At 36.7% G+C, this 15983-nt stretch overlaps 1 protein-coding gene across 1 annotated transcript in view; it reads left to right on the forward strand.

Annotated features, from left to right (window-relative positions):
- Positions 1-15983, forward strand: part of ATP2B2 (ATPase plasma membrane Ca2+ transporting 2) — a 413794-nt gene that overhangs the window by 122874 nt on the left and 274937 nt on the right. Inside the window, exon 2 of the mRNA XM_050904420.1 lies at positions 3874-3978. The gene's annotated coding sequence lies outside the window, so the exon portion shown is untranslated. The remainder of the gene's footprint in view (positions 1-3873; positions 3979-15983) is intronic.

Raw genomic sequence — 15983 nt, forward strand, 5'->3', positions numbered from 1 at the left:
CCATGCAGTCACTCGCTCACTCCCCCCACCCAGCAGGATAGGGGAGAGAATCGAAAAAAAAAAAGTAAAACTCGTGGGTTGAGATAAAGACAGTTTAGTAGGGCAGAAAGGAAGACAATAATAATAATGATAATAATAATAAAATGACAATAATACTACTAAAAGAATATACAAAACAAGTGATGCACAATGCAGTTGCTCGCTACTCGCCGACTGATGCCCAGTTAGTTCCTGAGCAGCAATCCTCCCCTTGTGGCCAACTCCCCCCAGTTTATATACTGGGCATGACGTCATATGGTACGGAATATTCCTTTGGCCAGTTTGGGTCAGCTGTCCTGGCTGTGTCCCCTCCCAACTTCTCGTGCCCCTCCAGCCTTCTTGCTGGCTGGGCGTGAGAAGCTGAACAATCCTTGACTTAGTATAAACACTACTTAGCAACAGCTAAAAACATCAGTGTGTTATCAACATTATTTTCCTACTAAGTCCAAAACATAACACTATACCAGCTACTAAGAAGAAAATTAACTCTATCCCAGCCGAAACCAGGACACTTGGATAAAATTTACTTTTACTTTCTAGTGCCAAATCAGCTTTCAAGCTATTAGATGCCATTAAGGCAAAGAATTTTATGTGTTTTGTATAATAATACAAGTCCCAAATGGTGGTAGTTATTGAAGTTAACACTTTTTGCCCAACTGTGGGAGTACTAGCATCTTTGAGAGATTCCAATTTTGGTTCTTAGTTATGCTTGACATTTAATGTGCTTGAGATTCTGATTATTTTACACCTACCTAATTTCTTCTAGCTCAAGGGACAGTGACAATATTTTAAACAGTTGTGAAGTGTAGCTGTATGTTATTAAGCAGGTGCCACACTACAAATGGAAGGGAAAAACTCCCTAAACTATCTCTAGAATCATTGTTTTTGTGTTGCATATCTCAGGGTCAACTGGAGTTGTTTATCAGCTTGTTCAGCTGTGCAGCTTGGTTATCTGTTTTGTTGCCAGGAAGATAAAGCCTTACTAATATTTTATGTCCTTTTATTTACCTATATATGTATCTGTGTGTATATAGATGTATATAAAATACATGATGCTGGACTGTGTGCTTACATTGTCTCCATTGTGATCTAGGGGTGAGGCATTATAGTGATAGATTTCTGAGTAGTTACTGAGGGCTTTCATTTTTCCTAAAGTTTGAATTAAAATGACTCTGTAAAAGAACATATTCTATATAAAATTTAGTCCATTAAACCAAGCTCATATGTCTATAGCACACATTTACTGCTGGTATGGCAGATCTTAGAAGCAGCTGTCCTGTGTCTTGGTTTATAGATAATTGGGGTATAACATGAGAAATTAAAATATCAGGGGAAAAAAAATTACCTAATTGATTGTAAGTATACAATGTGTAAAGTCTTTTCTCTCCCTTTGCAAAATAATTTTATTAACCATCTTTTTTGAGTTGTATTCTCATGTAAATATGTGGTTCCCTGCAGTCTTGTAAGATTTTAGGATCTTTCAAAAAGGGTAAAACAAGTATCGGAGAAAGAAGCAGCAGAAGGAAAATGGTAGGAAGACCAAGCTCTTTAGAGAAATACAGCTGGTGGTCACAATTTCTGTTTGTCATCCACTAGAAATTTTGTGTTGGATTTAACTATTGTAATTGTGAGTAAATTGACTACATGAAGAGTGATGAAGAAATGTTAAAATACTTTATTTTACAGACCCATGTGGGGACATTTTAAGTACTTACCCAAGTCCTCAGAAAACAGTTGTCGTGTCCCAGCAAGGGGTCCTTGAAACAGCACTGACTGAATGTGTTATAGGAATGATATTTTTTTTAATCTTTATTTCACAATCTTGCCACCTGGTGGTATACTCTGGCAATAAAAGTTTGGTTAGAAACCTTTTCTAAGTGTCATACTTAGTTTGGTAGGCAAGATCTTAAGAACAGAATTTAAGACTGGATTATAAGTAGGTTCTTGGTTTTTAGTGTGCAAGTTCAGCGTGTTCTTCCTTTATTGTGTCAGTGTCCCGTGTTAGGTGCAGTATAAGGTTGTGCATGTCTTTGCATTAAATATACCTGGTTTTCTCCCCACTCTGATTTCTACAGACAGGAGGGAAGAGAAAGTCTAGAAATATTGCATGGTCCTGGAACACTGAGTCATGGCACGTTAATCTTCAAAATAAATTTGAGAAATATTTTAAAAAGGAATGGTGTCCATGAAATTCCCAGATAAAATTATGCAAACTTAATTTACCTAAGTTATGGTAAGAACATTTAAGGGATGTTGTTATCCCTAAAACAAGTACTACAAATCCAAGCAATATGGAACTTAAATGTCTTTGGGTCGTTTAAACTTTTATTTGGGCACAAGGTGGAGATTGAATAAAGTCAATGACATGCAAGACCTGGCATTTTTAAAACCGAGTGGCAGGAGCATCGGGGAAGCTCGCTCCTTTATGGTAATCCAAGATGAAGCAGATGTGGTCTTACTGGTGTCTGTGTGGGGAAACCCTCATTTATAATAAAAGATGTTTTCACATAGTGTTCAAAGGGCATTAAACAATCCCATTTTTGCAAGCTGAATCCAAACATGATTTACTGAGGGGTATGATGAACTGATCATTAACTGGAACTTTTAAGTCAGAAGTGAATGTTTTCTCTACCACGATTGCCTCTGGCTGTGCCATATGCTGATGTTTGACACAAGAGCAACTGAGTAAAATCCAGTGACTTGGGTCAAAATTGGCATCGTACTGGAGCACAGTGGTTCCCTTTTAATACAAAAATGTGAAAATTTTATTTCTTTTTATCTGTCTTTATGGTATAGTGTTGATGTGTTCGCACGTGGAACACTTGCATCCAGCAGGACCCCTCTTGCTTGCAGAACTGCTGCGTGTGATTTCAGTATGCCTTCTTGAGTATCTATTACGATACAAATCAAAATGTCATTTATTCATGATGCAATCATTATGTTGACCTTAAGACCTCTCAGTTATTCACTTCCACGTTCTTATGTCATGCAAGGAAAACCAGGGGAATCTCTCTCCCCTCTGCCACCTTCCCTCTCTGTCTGCCTGTCCCTTTCAGACACACACAAACCTCCCTACCAGCTGTACATTGGGGCCTCTCCAGCTCTAGTAGCCTGCAGACAGCCTGTCATCCTCTGCAGTGGCTCTCCGGTATGATCCCATACAGCACAAACAAAACATTGTTCTGCATTTTCTGTCCTCCAGCCCTCTCTGACACGAGGCAGAGCAGCAGATACCAAAGCCAACACGATGAGCACTGTCCATTTTGTTTGCTGTCTGCCTTCTCATTCTTACCTGCTTCTTGGCCTCAGACTTCCCCTTCCCACTTTCAGCCCTCTGTCCTCCCCCTCCTGGTTAACGTTCTGTATTTGTCCTGTTAGTACTGCATATTAATAATGTTGAGTAGCTGTTCTGGAGCAGCTTGAAGTGCTGCAGATTTAGATTTATCTTCTTCAGGGTGCTAGCTATTTTTAAAGACTATGAGAATTACAACCAGTTGAAAGTCTCCAAAGGACTGTGTGCATCAGAAATACCATTTATTTACATATATGAAAGGCCAGAGGGCTACAGCGCTGATAGATGGGCAAGAGCGAGAGATTGTTGGGGCTGAGGCTCGTAGTTCCGAGCTATTAATATACGTCTTTGGTCAAAGAGTTAGAACTTTTAAATCACATTATTTTACTGCAAAATGTCTGTAACTATTTATGACACTGGATGTTTGCTCTTGGATCTGTTTCTCCTGTGGGGTATCCTTTAGATCAATCCTTGTTTGTTCTATTAATTTGCTTAATTCTCTGGGATTTGTCAAGTCTAATTATCTCTCTTCTTTCTTCCAGTTTTGAAATCAAGATTGATTAACCAACACGAAAAGACCCAGCTGGTTATGTGACTTGGAACCCTGTTTATGAAGCACTCATTCGTTTTTACAAGATGACAGCACTGTATGTTGTTTTTTCTTTTTCTCCTGAAAATTAAAAATCAACTGTTGTAACTTAATAGAAATCCTAGAAAATTCCTGAGGAATTCAACTCTTATTGATAAACAAGATCTTGATTTTTGGCTTAGTGACACTAGCCGAGGAAACAGGAGTGCTCTATTCACTTTACCGTACTACTAATCAGAGATTTCTTCCACATAACAATGCTGCTTGTGGTTTCACATCATTTAAGGAGAGCTTCCCTTAGTTTGAAAGATCAATCTGCTTTTTCTTTACGTTGTGTTGTATGAAGTGTGGGATTAGTGAACGTGACAAATGTGTGTTTTAGACTGCATTGATAATGGATTATGTCAGGGCCAATGCTGAAACCCAGGGCAGAGACTATAAAGTAAATGCAGGAGGAGATTGCAGTGCCACTTAATGACACCTATACAGACAGGTGGCTCTAGCAGAAATCTAGATTCTCCCCCACCCCCCAGGACCCCAAGATTTTGGACTAAATAATGCTTCCTCTGTACTTGATTTAGGCAGGATTTTTCCACAATTATAAATTTGTTCTTTATAAGATATACCCTCAATTTTAATTGCAAAATAAAATTGCACAGATAAAGTATCAGCCTTATAGTCTGTAACCCAAGTGTGGGAATGCATAAATGAAAGTTCCAGCAGTCACATTAAATGGCTTAACTTTTTTTTAATATCATGAGCTATGTTGTATAAACTAAAACTTAATAAAATTAAACTATTAGATACACGTGAAGTGCTGATACATACATCATCATGCTGTATGTGGTATGAATCTTATCTTTTCCTTTTCCAGTTCTGTGAAAATGTTCTGCCTTAACAGTGATGAGACTTTCTCATTTCTGTAATTAGGTGGTGGGGTTTTTTTAATTGTTAAATTTTGGAAGCAATAAATTTGCATGATGTTCCACTTAGACTAGCAGGAATCCAAGCAACGTTATCAAGTACAGGGCAGCACCAGATTATTTCAAGCATTTCTTTAGTTATAACTCTACTAGAAGTCAGGCAGCTTGGATTGGCTGAGCTTTATAACCATGTTAAAATGAAGTTGCCCAACTTGCTCTGAATGTATGAAAATTCAATATTTTTTTTTTTTTAAGTGAAAGGAAAAAGCTGGTATTTATTCTGGATTTTCTGTTGAATAGTAAGTGGTTCTAGTGATTTGTAAGTGGTGATACAATGAATATACGGTCTGTATTTTCATTTATTACCTCTCTTGTTACTGAAGGTTCATTAACCAAGAACGGAAAATGAGGTATAATATTCAAACTATTATAGAAAAAGGGGAAATAGCACTCACTACCTACTAAATTAAGTCTTGGGCTTATGAAATAGTAGAACCAATAAAGAAAAATTAATAGGTATATACTCTGAAATAGAGTTTTGTACAGTGAAGTATAAGATTACTTTTGATTTTTATGATTACAAGGAGATGTCCGAGCAAATTTGCTTTATGACATCAATAAGTATATTCCCAGTATGGTAATGAGGCTGGTTAGCATGTTATTAGGAAAGAAAAAGAATCACACTTGCTCTCTTTTTAACAAGTAAACATAGGAAACAGAAACATGAGTACCCTATTGTTTTGGGTGTCTTTTTCTGTTCATAGAACACTTCCTCTCCTATGACGTGTGCAGAAGTAAGCAGACTTAAAGCTTGATATGAAAAACACAAAGAAATGAATAACAACTGCACAGAAAAAAAGGCTTTGCAAGTTTTCTATGAGTAATTACGGAAGCTTTCCATAGCATATAGCTTTAAGTTCTGTATAGCTGCTATGAAGAAGACTGTACAAACTTGTTTTAGATTATTTATTTGCTTTTATACTGTATGTTAAAAAACTGAAAGTAACTGTTGTATTACGAAGTTTAGAAAAAGCATTATATTATACAAAATGGCACTTGCACAACTTTAATGTATTCAAAATATTATGTAATGTTTACGTGGATAGAAATTATTCGAGGATTTGCTCTCTTTTGTCGGTAATAATTTCCAGATGAATTTCCACGAGGATGGTAAGTGTACCTATACTTCTCGTCTACATGTAGATGTTTGATAGGCTCTTTTAACTAAAAGTAATCTGACTTATATCAAAATGTTCTACTTAGTGCCTGTATTTTTTTCAATATAGAGCAGAATGAAAACATGGTCATAATGACTATGTGGGCAACTGTAACATCAAGTTATTGCAGTGTCTTAAGCGTTACTTCTTACTGACATCAGTCCTTGACTGCCGTAGTTTGGCACTGTTGCTTTAATGAAGGTTTTAATAGGTGCTATAAGCTGTGCAGACCAAATATTGTGCTTGTCTTTTTCAAAATACTAGAGATTCAAGCTTCATTTTTTCAGAAACTCTTAAAACAAGTAGTCTATAATCTATTTGTCAGACATTTAAATGTCTGTAAGAGACTGAAAAGCTAAGACAGACTTGCTAGAGAGGGAACTTCCTTAGTCATTCAGCTATTACAAAAAAAAAAGCCTCCCCAAGATTTTTGTACTTTTTTTGCAGAGAAATAAGAAGAGTTTGAAATACCATAATTTTCTCTATTTCTTAATATAATACACAATAGTTTTAATTTCTGTTGTGGAAGGCAAGTTGCCAGGTACAATCACACAATTTTAGTGTCCGTGTAAAAAAAAAAATTGTAAAACCCCCAAACAAACCTTCCTAAAGAATGCTCTGTCTTTTAGCCTCTCAAATACTGCTCTAGAAACATATAATGGGCTAAGAGTCTAACTATACCTGGATTTTATTGTCGTTTAACTTGCCTCGGAACCAGAACTGAGATTGCATTTACACAAGGCGTTGCTTGTTTCCACTCATGAACACAAGGCATCCGTTCTGGTTAGATCTTAACACAAGCTTTAGATAACGTTAAACAGGAGGTAATGCTGCTTTGGCTGTGGGATTTTGTCTGGTGAGGCCAGGAGCACATAAGGATTATTTCTTCACAGAGGTAACTGCAGCTGTTGTCTTCTCCTGAAGATATTCCCATATGAAATCCTTCACGGTTTTGTTTTGTCATTCTTGTGATTTATCAAAGTTAGTAAGGAAGATACTTCGGGCTGCTATGTTATTTCTGTACTACTTAAAAATTAAATGTCAGTTGTAACTGAGAATGAAGTAGCTGAAGAAATGGCTTCATCTTCAGCACCAGATGCAGCTACGCCTGCATTTCACTGTCTGGCCTGTAAATGCAGGGCACTAGTGAAGCCACTGAAACTTTTGGCTTTTCAGATAGTTATGATGACCTTTGGCAAACTATGCTTTTGTAACTTCTTCCATCTACACTGGAGGAAAATAGCTGTAACAGCAAAGTGTGGGATTACTAGTCTCGCTTCATTACAATTCTCCGCCCAGCTATGGCGGTCACAAATTATACATCAGCTCATCCCAAACAATTGCATATATTTCAACAAAATTTGTTTTATAGGTTTGATGTCAGAGACAGTCCCATCCATCTATTTCTGTGTTACTTTTCCTGGGATTGTCCCCTGTGTTTTGAAGGGGAAGAGGAGTATGTTCCATTTTCTTTGACTTGTTAGATGTGAATATGTTATTCATTCAGAAAAGCTGTGCAGAAGTAGAGTACATCTGTACCTACAATTACCTGTACAGGAATCTTTTTTTGCACAACTAAATTAAAAATATAAATATCTGTGAATATATCTGAACTCTTCCACCTTTGAAAATCAAACTTCCATTATTAAATAATCTTTTCCTACTGTCTGAAGTTAGTGACATTTTATAATCATACAATGACTACTTAATTTCAATTTTATGTTATTTTAAGAGGTCAGTAATGGTAATATTACAACATAACTATATTCAGTGAGAGGACAACAGTAGACAATATCTAGCTCTTGCATAGGACTTCTCATCAGTATATCTTGAAGCATATTAGAAAAAGTATGGATTGTTATCTCTGTTTTATAGGTGATGGAAACTGGCCCTGAGAGGTTATCCAGCGTGTCAGTGCAAACCTGTTTTCATGTATTCTGTTGACTAAACATCACAGTATAATGACTCTTCTGAGCAATATATTAAAATACAATATGGAAACAAAAAAGCCAAAAAAGTTAGTAGTATTTTAATGGAATAATTTTTTTTTTTGAAACAGGAAAAAATTGAACCGAGTTTTATGTGTTGTGTGTGCTGTTCAAATCATTCATTGGACTTGAACGTATTAAACGTGAAGTTAATATATAATGTCAGTTTATTTTTTTTTATTAATGACTGTTACCCTGGGGTTTAAATATTTCTTATCTGTCTTGGTGTGAACTAGCTGTTGAAAAATCACAAAAACCATCAGTGCAAGCAGCTGGTTTTCCTTTCTATACTGTATGCATGCCATTTTTGTCTGATAAAGAGTATAGTGGGTGTTTGTGCTCCAGATGGTTTTAAGAAATTGAGTAAGGTTAGGGAGAGTGCATAATCAGGTGAGACTTCAGTAGATGCTCAAGTGACTGGAGAAAATGGGACTGATTACTCAGTAGCTGTCATTACTGACTTTGAATATAAACGACAGCCTGGCCCTAATCAAATGATTTGACTTCTGTGCGGCTGTGTGAGCTAGGCAGCGTAGTTCCTGGCATGTCAGGGAAATTAAGTTTCCATGGAATTTTTTATAGATTAGGACACAAATGAAAGATTTAGATTTTTGGTTTTAATTACGTTTTAATCCTATATTAGTGATGTAATTATTTTTTTCTTCCTTATTACTTTTGATACACTTTTCTGATTTAAAATATTTTGGAAATGTTGAATATTATTAAAAAGATTAAAACTTTATAGCAATAATTGAAAATTTTTAATATTTATTTTATAATTGTTTTGTAAATAATATATTTTTGTTTTGCATGTTGGGGATAATTTTAATTTTGTCTTTCCTCTTTATATAATGGATTTGCTTCACTATCACCAAAACAGCTGCTTTGAGGATTGACATTTGACCAAAATTAAATGGTTAATTGTATGTTCTGAGAGGCCTTTGTATAGTGCATTGCTCAGTAACCTCACTGAGAAAAAAGCATGTGCTCAGAACTTCTGCGCTGGCTAGCTCTGTATGGCATAACAGGAGCTTCTTACAGGTGCTGTTTAGCCCATTTTCCTTCTCTGAGTAAAGATAACGGGCTCCGGAGAGTAGCTGCAAATGACAAATTTCTGTTCACTTTGAAACAATCCTTGATAATACCCATAAATTCCTTGCGATCAATTAACAGACGCCCTCCATGAATGTGAAATTCATGTCCGCTATTTGTTGTTTTAGGTTTTTTTTTCTTGGCAGGCTCTTTTGAGGTACAGATTTTGTAGGTATGTTACTGGATTTTTCCTAGAGTTCTCAGAGCTCAGATTAATGTTTTTCTGCTGGTTTCTCCTAATACAAAGCATACAAATGTGTATTTTCTTAATGTGACACCACAGAGTGCTGAGTACAATTCAAATGCTAATATGTAGAAACTAAATCTCACAAAGGTGATGTGTTAACATTTGTCTTTATTCACTGTATTTCAAAGGCTATGTGCCAAATCTTGCTTGACACATATAGCATACTACATTGTACAAATTTACCCCTTAAAGGCAGAGAGAAGCATTTCCTTTTTGCATAGTTTGTCTCTTGATCCCATGGAAAAGTGAAGGTTTCCTTTTATCACCCCACCTGAGCCTGCTTTGCCGATTCCTCCACTTCCTCCCCAATTCCTGTTTAAAATTTCCCCTTTTCAGGGAGAAACTGTGAATTGAATATATCCAGCAGAGCCTGGATTGTTTTTTTTTTTCCAGCTGATTCTGTTTTACTGCTTTCCTGGGTGCTGGAAAATCTCCTCTGTTACTTTGGTGCTCTTCTCCCCTCTTTTTCAGTTTGCCCTGCAAGTGTAGCTCCTTGCTGAGATCAGGCTTAGCTCTTTTTAAACAAAATACTACTTCCTTTTTTTCCTTGTTGTTATTAGAATGTGTATTTTGCTCTGGAACTTGTTTACCTGCTTTAAATTTTAAGTCTGTGTTTTGTCTGCTGTTATCCATGGTTGTTAGAGTTCCATTGACTTCACTGAATTGTGTACTCTTACGTCAACAAAGCAGGTAAATTCTCTGTTTGCTTTCAGTTTGATGATCCAGTCATCTTCTATTGCAATCCTATCCTTTTTTCCCCTGCAGAGTTCATCTAAGCCAGTAATATTAATACCTTTCTTGAATGGGTATTTGGTACTTTCCAGCTTTTGCAGAGTTGTGTAATCCATTATATTTTCTACATCTCTTTCCCCAAGCCAGAGAGTCTTTCAGAAAAGCAAATGAAACTGGAGAAGAGTTTGTGACTGATCCAAGATGAGACCTCTCTCTCCACCCTCCCCTAGTCACCCTGGCCATGCTGTGCCTCGGGCTTGGCCCTGACTTTGGGCTCCTCACGTCTTTGTTCCTTACTTGTCTCTATAGTATTCTGAGATACAAGTTTTGATTTTTTTGGATTCTCAATCGCTGGCACTGTCTGTTTGGATGGATTGAGTGACTTATTCTTAGGTCTTGTTTTGGATTTCTCAGTAATCTCTCTCTGCAGATGTCGGTGCTTCAGCACTGAGTGAAGTGATGCTTTGCTTTTTATGTATGCAAGCAACACATGGTCTGCAGCCAGCTACTTAAACTCACAAAATATTTAAGAATATGTTTAAATGCAAGGTCTTACAGAAAATGCAAATTTATTACTTTTCATTTGATTCTCATGATAGATTTCTGGAGAGTGCTCTGAGGTTTTTTTTTGGTGCTATCACTACTTTGCCTTCATGCTTATGCTCATTTTCTTTCTTTGCCTGAGCCCCATAACACTTGTTATCAGTAGCTACAATTTCCTGCCACCTGTGGTGGAATATATTTCTTCATTAGGAGCTTTTTGCTGCTTCCTCAAGTTTTTTTTTTTTTTTTTGGGGGGGGGGTGTTTGTTTTGGGTTTTTTTATTAGCTGCTATGGAATTTTTACACATCATTCGCTTGTCCTGCAAAACTTAATCATCTGTTAGATAAGAAAATTGCTGCTTCTAGTTTATATTGGCCCAAATCACTTAGTGCCAGTTCCTGGTACCAGTACTGAACTGGCACTAAATTTAATGCAAGAGAATGTGGTGGAAGACCGGATTTTGTAGGGTTTGTTTTGGTTTGGATTTGTGGTGGTTTTTTTCCCTTCCCTTCCCTTAAAGTGAAAGAGCACTGAAAATACCAAGGCTCAGTTCAGAGTGACTTATCTGAATTGGGTTGGAATATAGAAGAGATCACAACTTTTTGTTCTGAATTTGGTGAACGTTTTCTTAATGTCATTTGCAGCAACTTTACATCTCTATTTTAGAAGCTATTATACTTTTAGGGACCTCTTTAAAAATGAGAATGTAAGCAGAGGTTTACCACTCACTATTAAATCTTCATGGAAGTGATGTACTGTGAATCCTCCCGCCCAGATCAGAACAGAAGAGAACTATAAATTACACCAACTACTGGCTTTATAAATGCAACTATGTTTCTTGCTGTTGTCCATTAAATGGACTTTTCCATACTCAATTTAAAAAAAAAAAAAAAAAAAGCTTTTTATCACAGGAACAGCTGTCCAACACCTCATCTGTAGTAGGTAGTTTCTTCTCTCTGTCAACATCATCTGGAACAAGGGTAAAAACCGTGGACTTGTTAGAGTGTGATAAAAAGAAGCATGTGTGTATATGAAGGCAAATGTAAATGGCACTGGATTTCCAGCATCAAAAAAGGGACTTGGCAACTGCAGATGTATAGCTTAAAAACTGTAGGAGGAAAAAGAAGAAATGGTTTTGTTTCTCTGTGCTGAATTCTGTTGGAGCAGCTGGTGTGAGCTATGTACCAGAGATGAAGTGGTATCGTAGGTAAAACTGCTGCTGTCTGGCACGCAGTAATTCATCTGATGTTTGCCAGTGAGGCTGCTGGAAAAATGACTGCTGAAGAGTAATGCCTAATTAAAAAAAAAAAAGGCAAAGAATAATTTTCTATATTCTTTATTAATATTTTTATCCTTACTCTTTCTAACCAAACCTAGCCCCTGGGATATAAATTACAACTTGAAGGGAGATGAGTCCATATTAGTCTTTATAAACTGCTTGTATTAGGCAGGAGAAACCTATTTGTGAAACAGTCCATGGCACTACTGAAAAGGTTGTAAGAATGACCTCGACAAGTAACTTTTGTCACCTTCTGGGATGCCGGCCCTACTCTCAGGAGCTGGGGCTGTTTTCCCCTTTTTTTGTGTGTGTGTGTGTGCGTGTGGTTTTTTGGGGGGGTTGTTTTGGGGGTTTTTTTGTTTGTTTTATTTTTTGGCCAAACCTCGCTGTGGAGGAATTCTTCCTCTTTCCATCATCCCGCAGGTCCCCGGAGAAATGGCACACAGTCTTGCTGGAGTAGCATGATTCACCACTGTAAATGTCTCTGTCAGTCTTGCTTGAGAAACTGCACTGAAACGGAAACGAAATCTGTGCCCAATGGGCATAGACATAACTTTCAACAACTTAACTCTTTTCTTTTTCCTCCCTTTTCTTTTAAGAGTGTGTGCATTTCTACTTGCCAGTGTGCTTTATGCATGAGATGAAACGAAAATAAAGCACATCCTTTGCAAGGTGGTGACATTAAGGGTGGTGCTGTACCTCAGTTTTCTCATAAGCTTTTTTTCAAATTCCATGAAGTAGCATTCCTGAAAATTAGGAACGGCAAATAATTATATATAGTTTCTGACAAGGGCTAGTAGCAGATCCTTTCTTTATGGAAAGAGTTTTAGTAACAAGGTAACTTCTTGTTTCTGTAACCAGTTCATGAGAGACTTTCTGAGGCAGAAGTTGCATCTGAACCCGAGTTTATAATGATCAGAAGTGGGTCATTTGTAGTCGTCAGAGAACCGCTGAATTTTGAAGAGAGATTTGACAGAGGTTGGTTGGTGGATTTTGCAGGTTAGTGGGATTGCCTTTTGTGAACAGGTAAGACTGCCTCGTGGTTCTAGTAAATGGGCAGTCAAGGAGATCGTTGCAGAACAAAGGCATGTATAGCTCCAGATTAACAACTCATGCAAGACTCGAACAGTCAGGTGTCGTTCGATGTGATTGTGAAAGAAAGAAAAGAAGAAGGAAAAAAACCCCACCTGATGCAGTCAAAGTAAAGAGCCAGCACGATTGTTTTAGTATTTTAGAACAGAATTAAGGGATAGCAAATTGGGATTTGCAAAGGCTAAAGTGGAGGAGATTGCAATAGTTAAGACATGAGATTAAGGATCAGAGACTTTTTTCTGTCTTGTCCTCATGGAATTTGAATTAATTTTGATAAAATATGCACTGCTAAAAAGAAAAATTAAAGAAAAGGAGAAAGGAGCCAAAAAGGACACCCTGCAAACCCGAAAAAATAATTTTATTGCAATCTGTATGCGAAAGAAAAATGGCAGAAACAGAAAATCCCCCGAAATCATCATAAGCATTTTGAATATTGAGAACATAAAAAGAACTTTAAAACACGGGGTTTTTTGCACATGCATGCATATGAATACACATGGGTGTTTGTGGGCCTGTTCATACATACACTATTACAGTTCATCACCAGCCAAGGTATAGTAAGATTTAAAACTTGTGAAAAGCTTCAGTTGTTTTCCATCTGGAGTCTCATTTAAATCGTTTGATTTTGCTGTAGAAGTCCTGACTCTTGTGATGGTGTTCCATTTTTTTCATAAACTTTGTGTGTAACAAGGCTTTTGTTACTTCTGTAGTCAAATTTGAGTAAAACGTTGGTAATTTTCATACTATAAATTAAAAAAGCGTCATTTAGATTTTTTTTCTTACTTTGCATTCCACATTGCATTGTGCTTACAAAATGCTCTCTCTTATAATAAGACATTCTCAAGGTTTTTGCAATGGTGGTTCAATCCTTATCTCTTACAAGAAGTTGGAAACTGGTATGAATGATTCATTTTGAACCGCTATTTTGGTGGTGCATGCATCATCTTAGATACGATTTTACATAAAATGGATGGGAAAATGCTAGTTTATATACCTCCTCCACCTACCTATTTAAATGAAAATCCATAAAACTTGAACAGGAGACTGTCATTTGGATTTATTTGGAAAGAACATACTTTAAAAATACAGTAGGGAAAACCAAGGAAGGAGCTCAGGAGTGGTGAATGGTGATCAGCTAACTGTGAAATGGAGGAAATTCTGTGGGCAGCATCAAAACTCACCCTTGGCTTTAAGCCACAGATGTTTGCAGTGCCTGAAGATAAAATGATCCAAACCAGCTAAAATAAAATTAAAACTGCAGCAAGGCAAAAGATGAGATCTGCATATGTTCTCACACGTTGAAGCAGAAGCAACTGGTCTCAAAAGGGGTTTGGTGTTTTGGGGTTTTGTGTTTTTTGGTTTTTGGTTTTTTTTTTTAACTAGTTTGGAAGGATGGAGAAGAAAAGGAGAGGACAGGTCTTTTATTAGTATTCTTGGAGGAGGGCTGGATGGAGTGAGGTTTCTGGGAAAAAGATAATCAGAGAAGTTAACCTTCCAATGAGAGAAGTTAGACTTTTTATAAAATGTGATTTATGAAAAAATGTAAATCTTTTGCATTGGTTAACAGTCGTGCTGTTTTTATTGCTGTGGGTACTGGCTTGAAGTTGCTGCTAGTCTGTTATGTGGTGTGTAAAATTCAACATTATGAGGAAAAGAAAATACTATGATAATAATGACAGCTATTTTTAAAGTATGGAAACAAAATCCTAAAACTACAATGCACTTTTCGTCATATATAATCAAAATCAAGTTGTATATTGAAAAAAGTTTACTGCAGCTTTGAATGAACAGTGAATGAATTTAATGAAGCTTCTGTTACACTGGATTTGGTTCCTTGTTGATTACTGAGAAATAATCTGAGTTTCTCAATGCAGGAAGAAGTAATGTATAAAAATACAATCTTAATAATATGTTTCACTCAAACGGTGAATAATACAGTTTTAAGGGTTTAGTTTAATCTCTCTACAGTGTTATTTTTCTTGTTTGTTTATGGGCTGCAGATAGAACTCAATCCAGGCAAAAGTCCTGGTGAAGTAAATGAGATGGTACACTTGCACAGTTTGACCAGTCAGCTATGAATATTCACTTTTTTGTGAGCAGATGGTAGTTCGAAGTCTGTGCAGAAATATTGTCATAAGTATTTCCTTTAGTGCTTCTTATATTCTAGTTCTTTTCACAGCTCTCCTTCCATTCAGGACATGTTTGTTGTAGGAAATTTGTGTTCTGACAAAATATTTAAAGGTGAACAAAGAGAGAGGGTGCTCAGAGAAAGGAATAACTTTGTCGTCTTCATACCGTGAAAATGACAGATATACTTGGTGTGCTCCTGTGTTTTGAATGATGATATACACATGCAGCATAAATGAATGAAAGAAAGTTTGGATTTAGAGAAAGTAAGTTCCCATGTCTTTCCTGCACTCTTTCTTCTTACAATGTTGGTATATTTGATTTCTTAATTTAAATTACCACTTTAAAAAATGCCTGATAGATTATCTTAAAAAATTTTAAATCCTCTGTTTACCAGTGGAGGTACTGTTTACCAGTAGGTAAAAGGAAGCTACAAAGACATCTTAACCAAATTTGAAGTTACGTATCATGACTTCTTATAGTGCAGGTAGAATTGGAGACACTCTGGTGAATGGTGAGAGAGTAGCCTGATTTGCAAAGGTTCGTCTTTCAGTTGGTCTTTAAAATTTAGGGTGGACAAGTATTCGGGTTTGCTATAGGGGAAGTAGGAACTCAAGGTCTCAGGTCTCAAGGAGGATCAACTTTGTTCTTATGCATTATAGCACAGCTGCAGTTCATGGTTATCACCTGCAACAAAAGGAGTTGCCCATACATAAGTGGTGTATTGCTGTGAGAGAGAGATTTTTCTTCTAATAATGCTTTCGTGAATTGAAGGAAGTCTTACCAGTAATTTTACAATGCCAGTCCCATGAAGTTCTAAGTC

Source organism: Gymnogyps californianus, chromosome 13, assembly GCF_018139145.2.
Source record: "Gymnogyps californianus isolate 813 chromosome 13, ASM1813914v2, whole genome shotgun sequence".
NCBI lineage: Eukaryota > Metazoa > Chordata > Aves > Accipitriformes > Cathartidae > Gymnogyps > Gymnogyps californianus.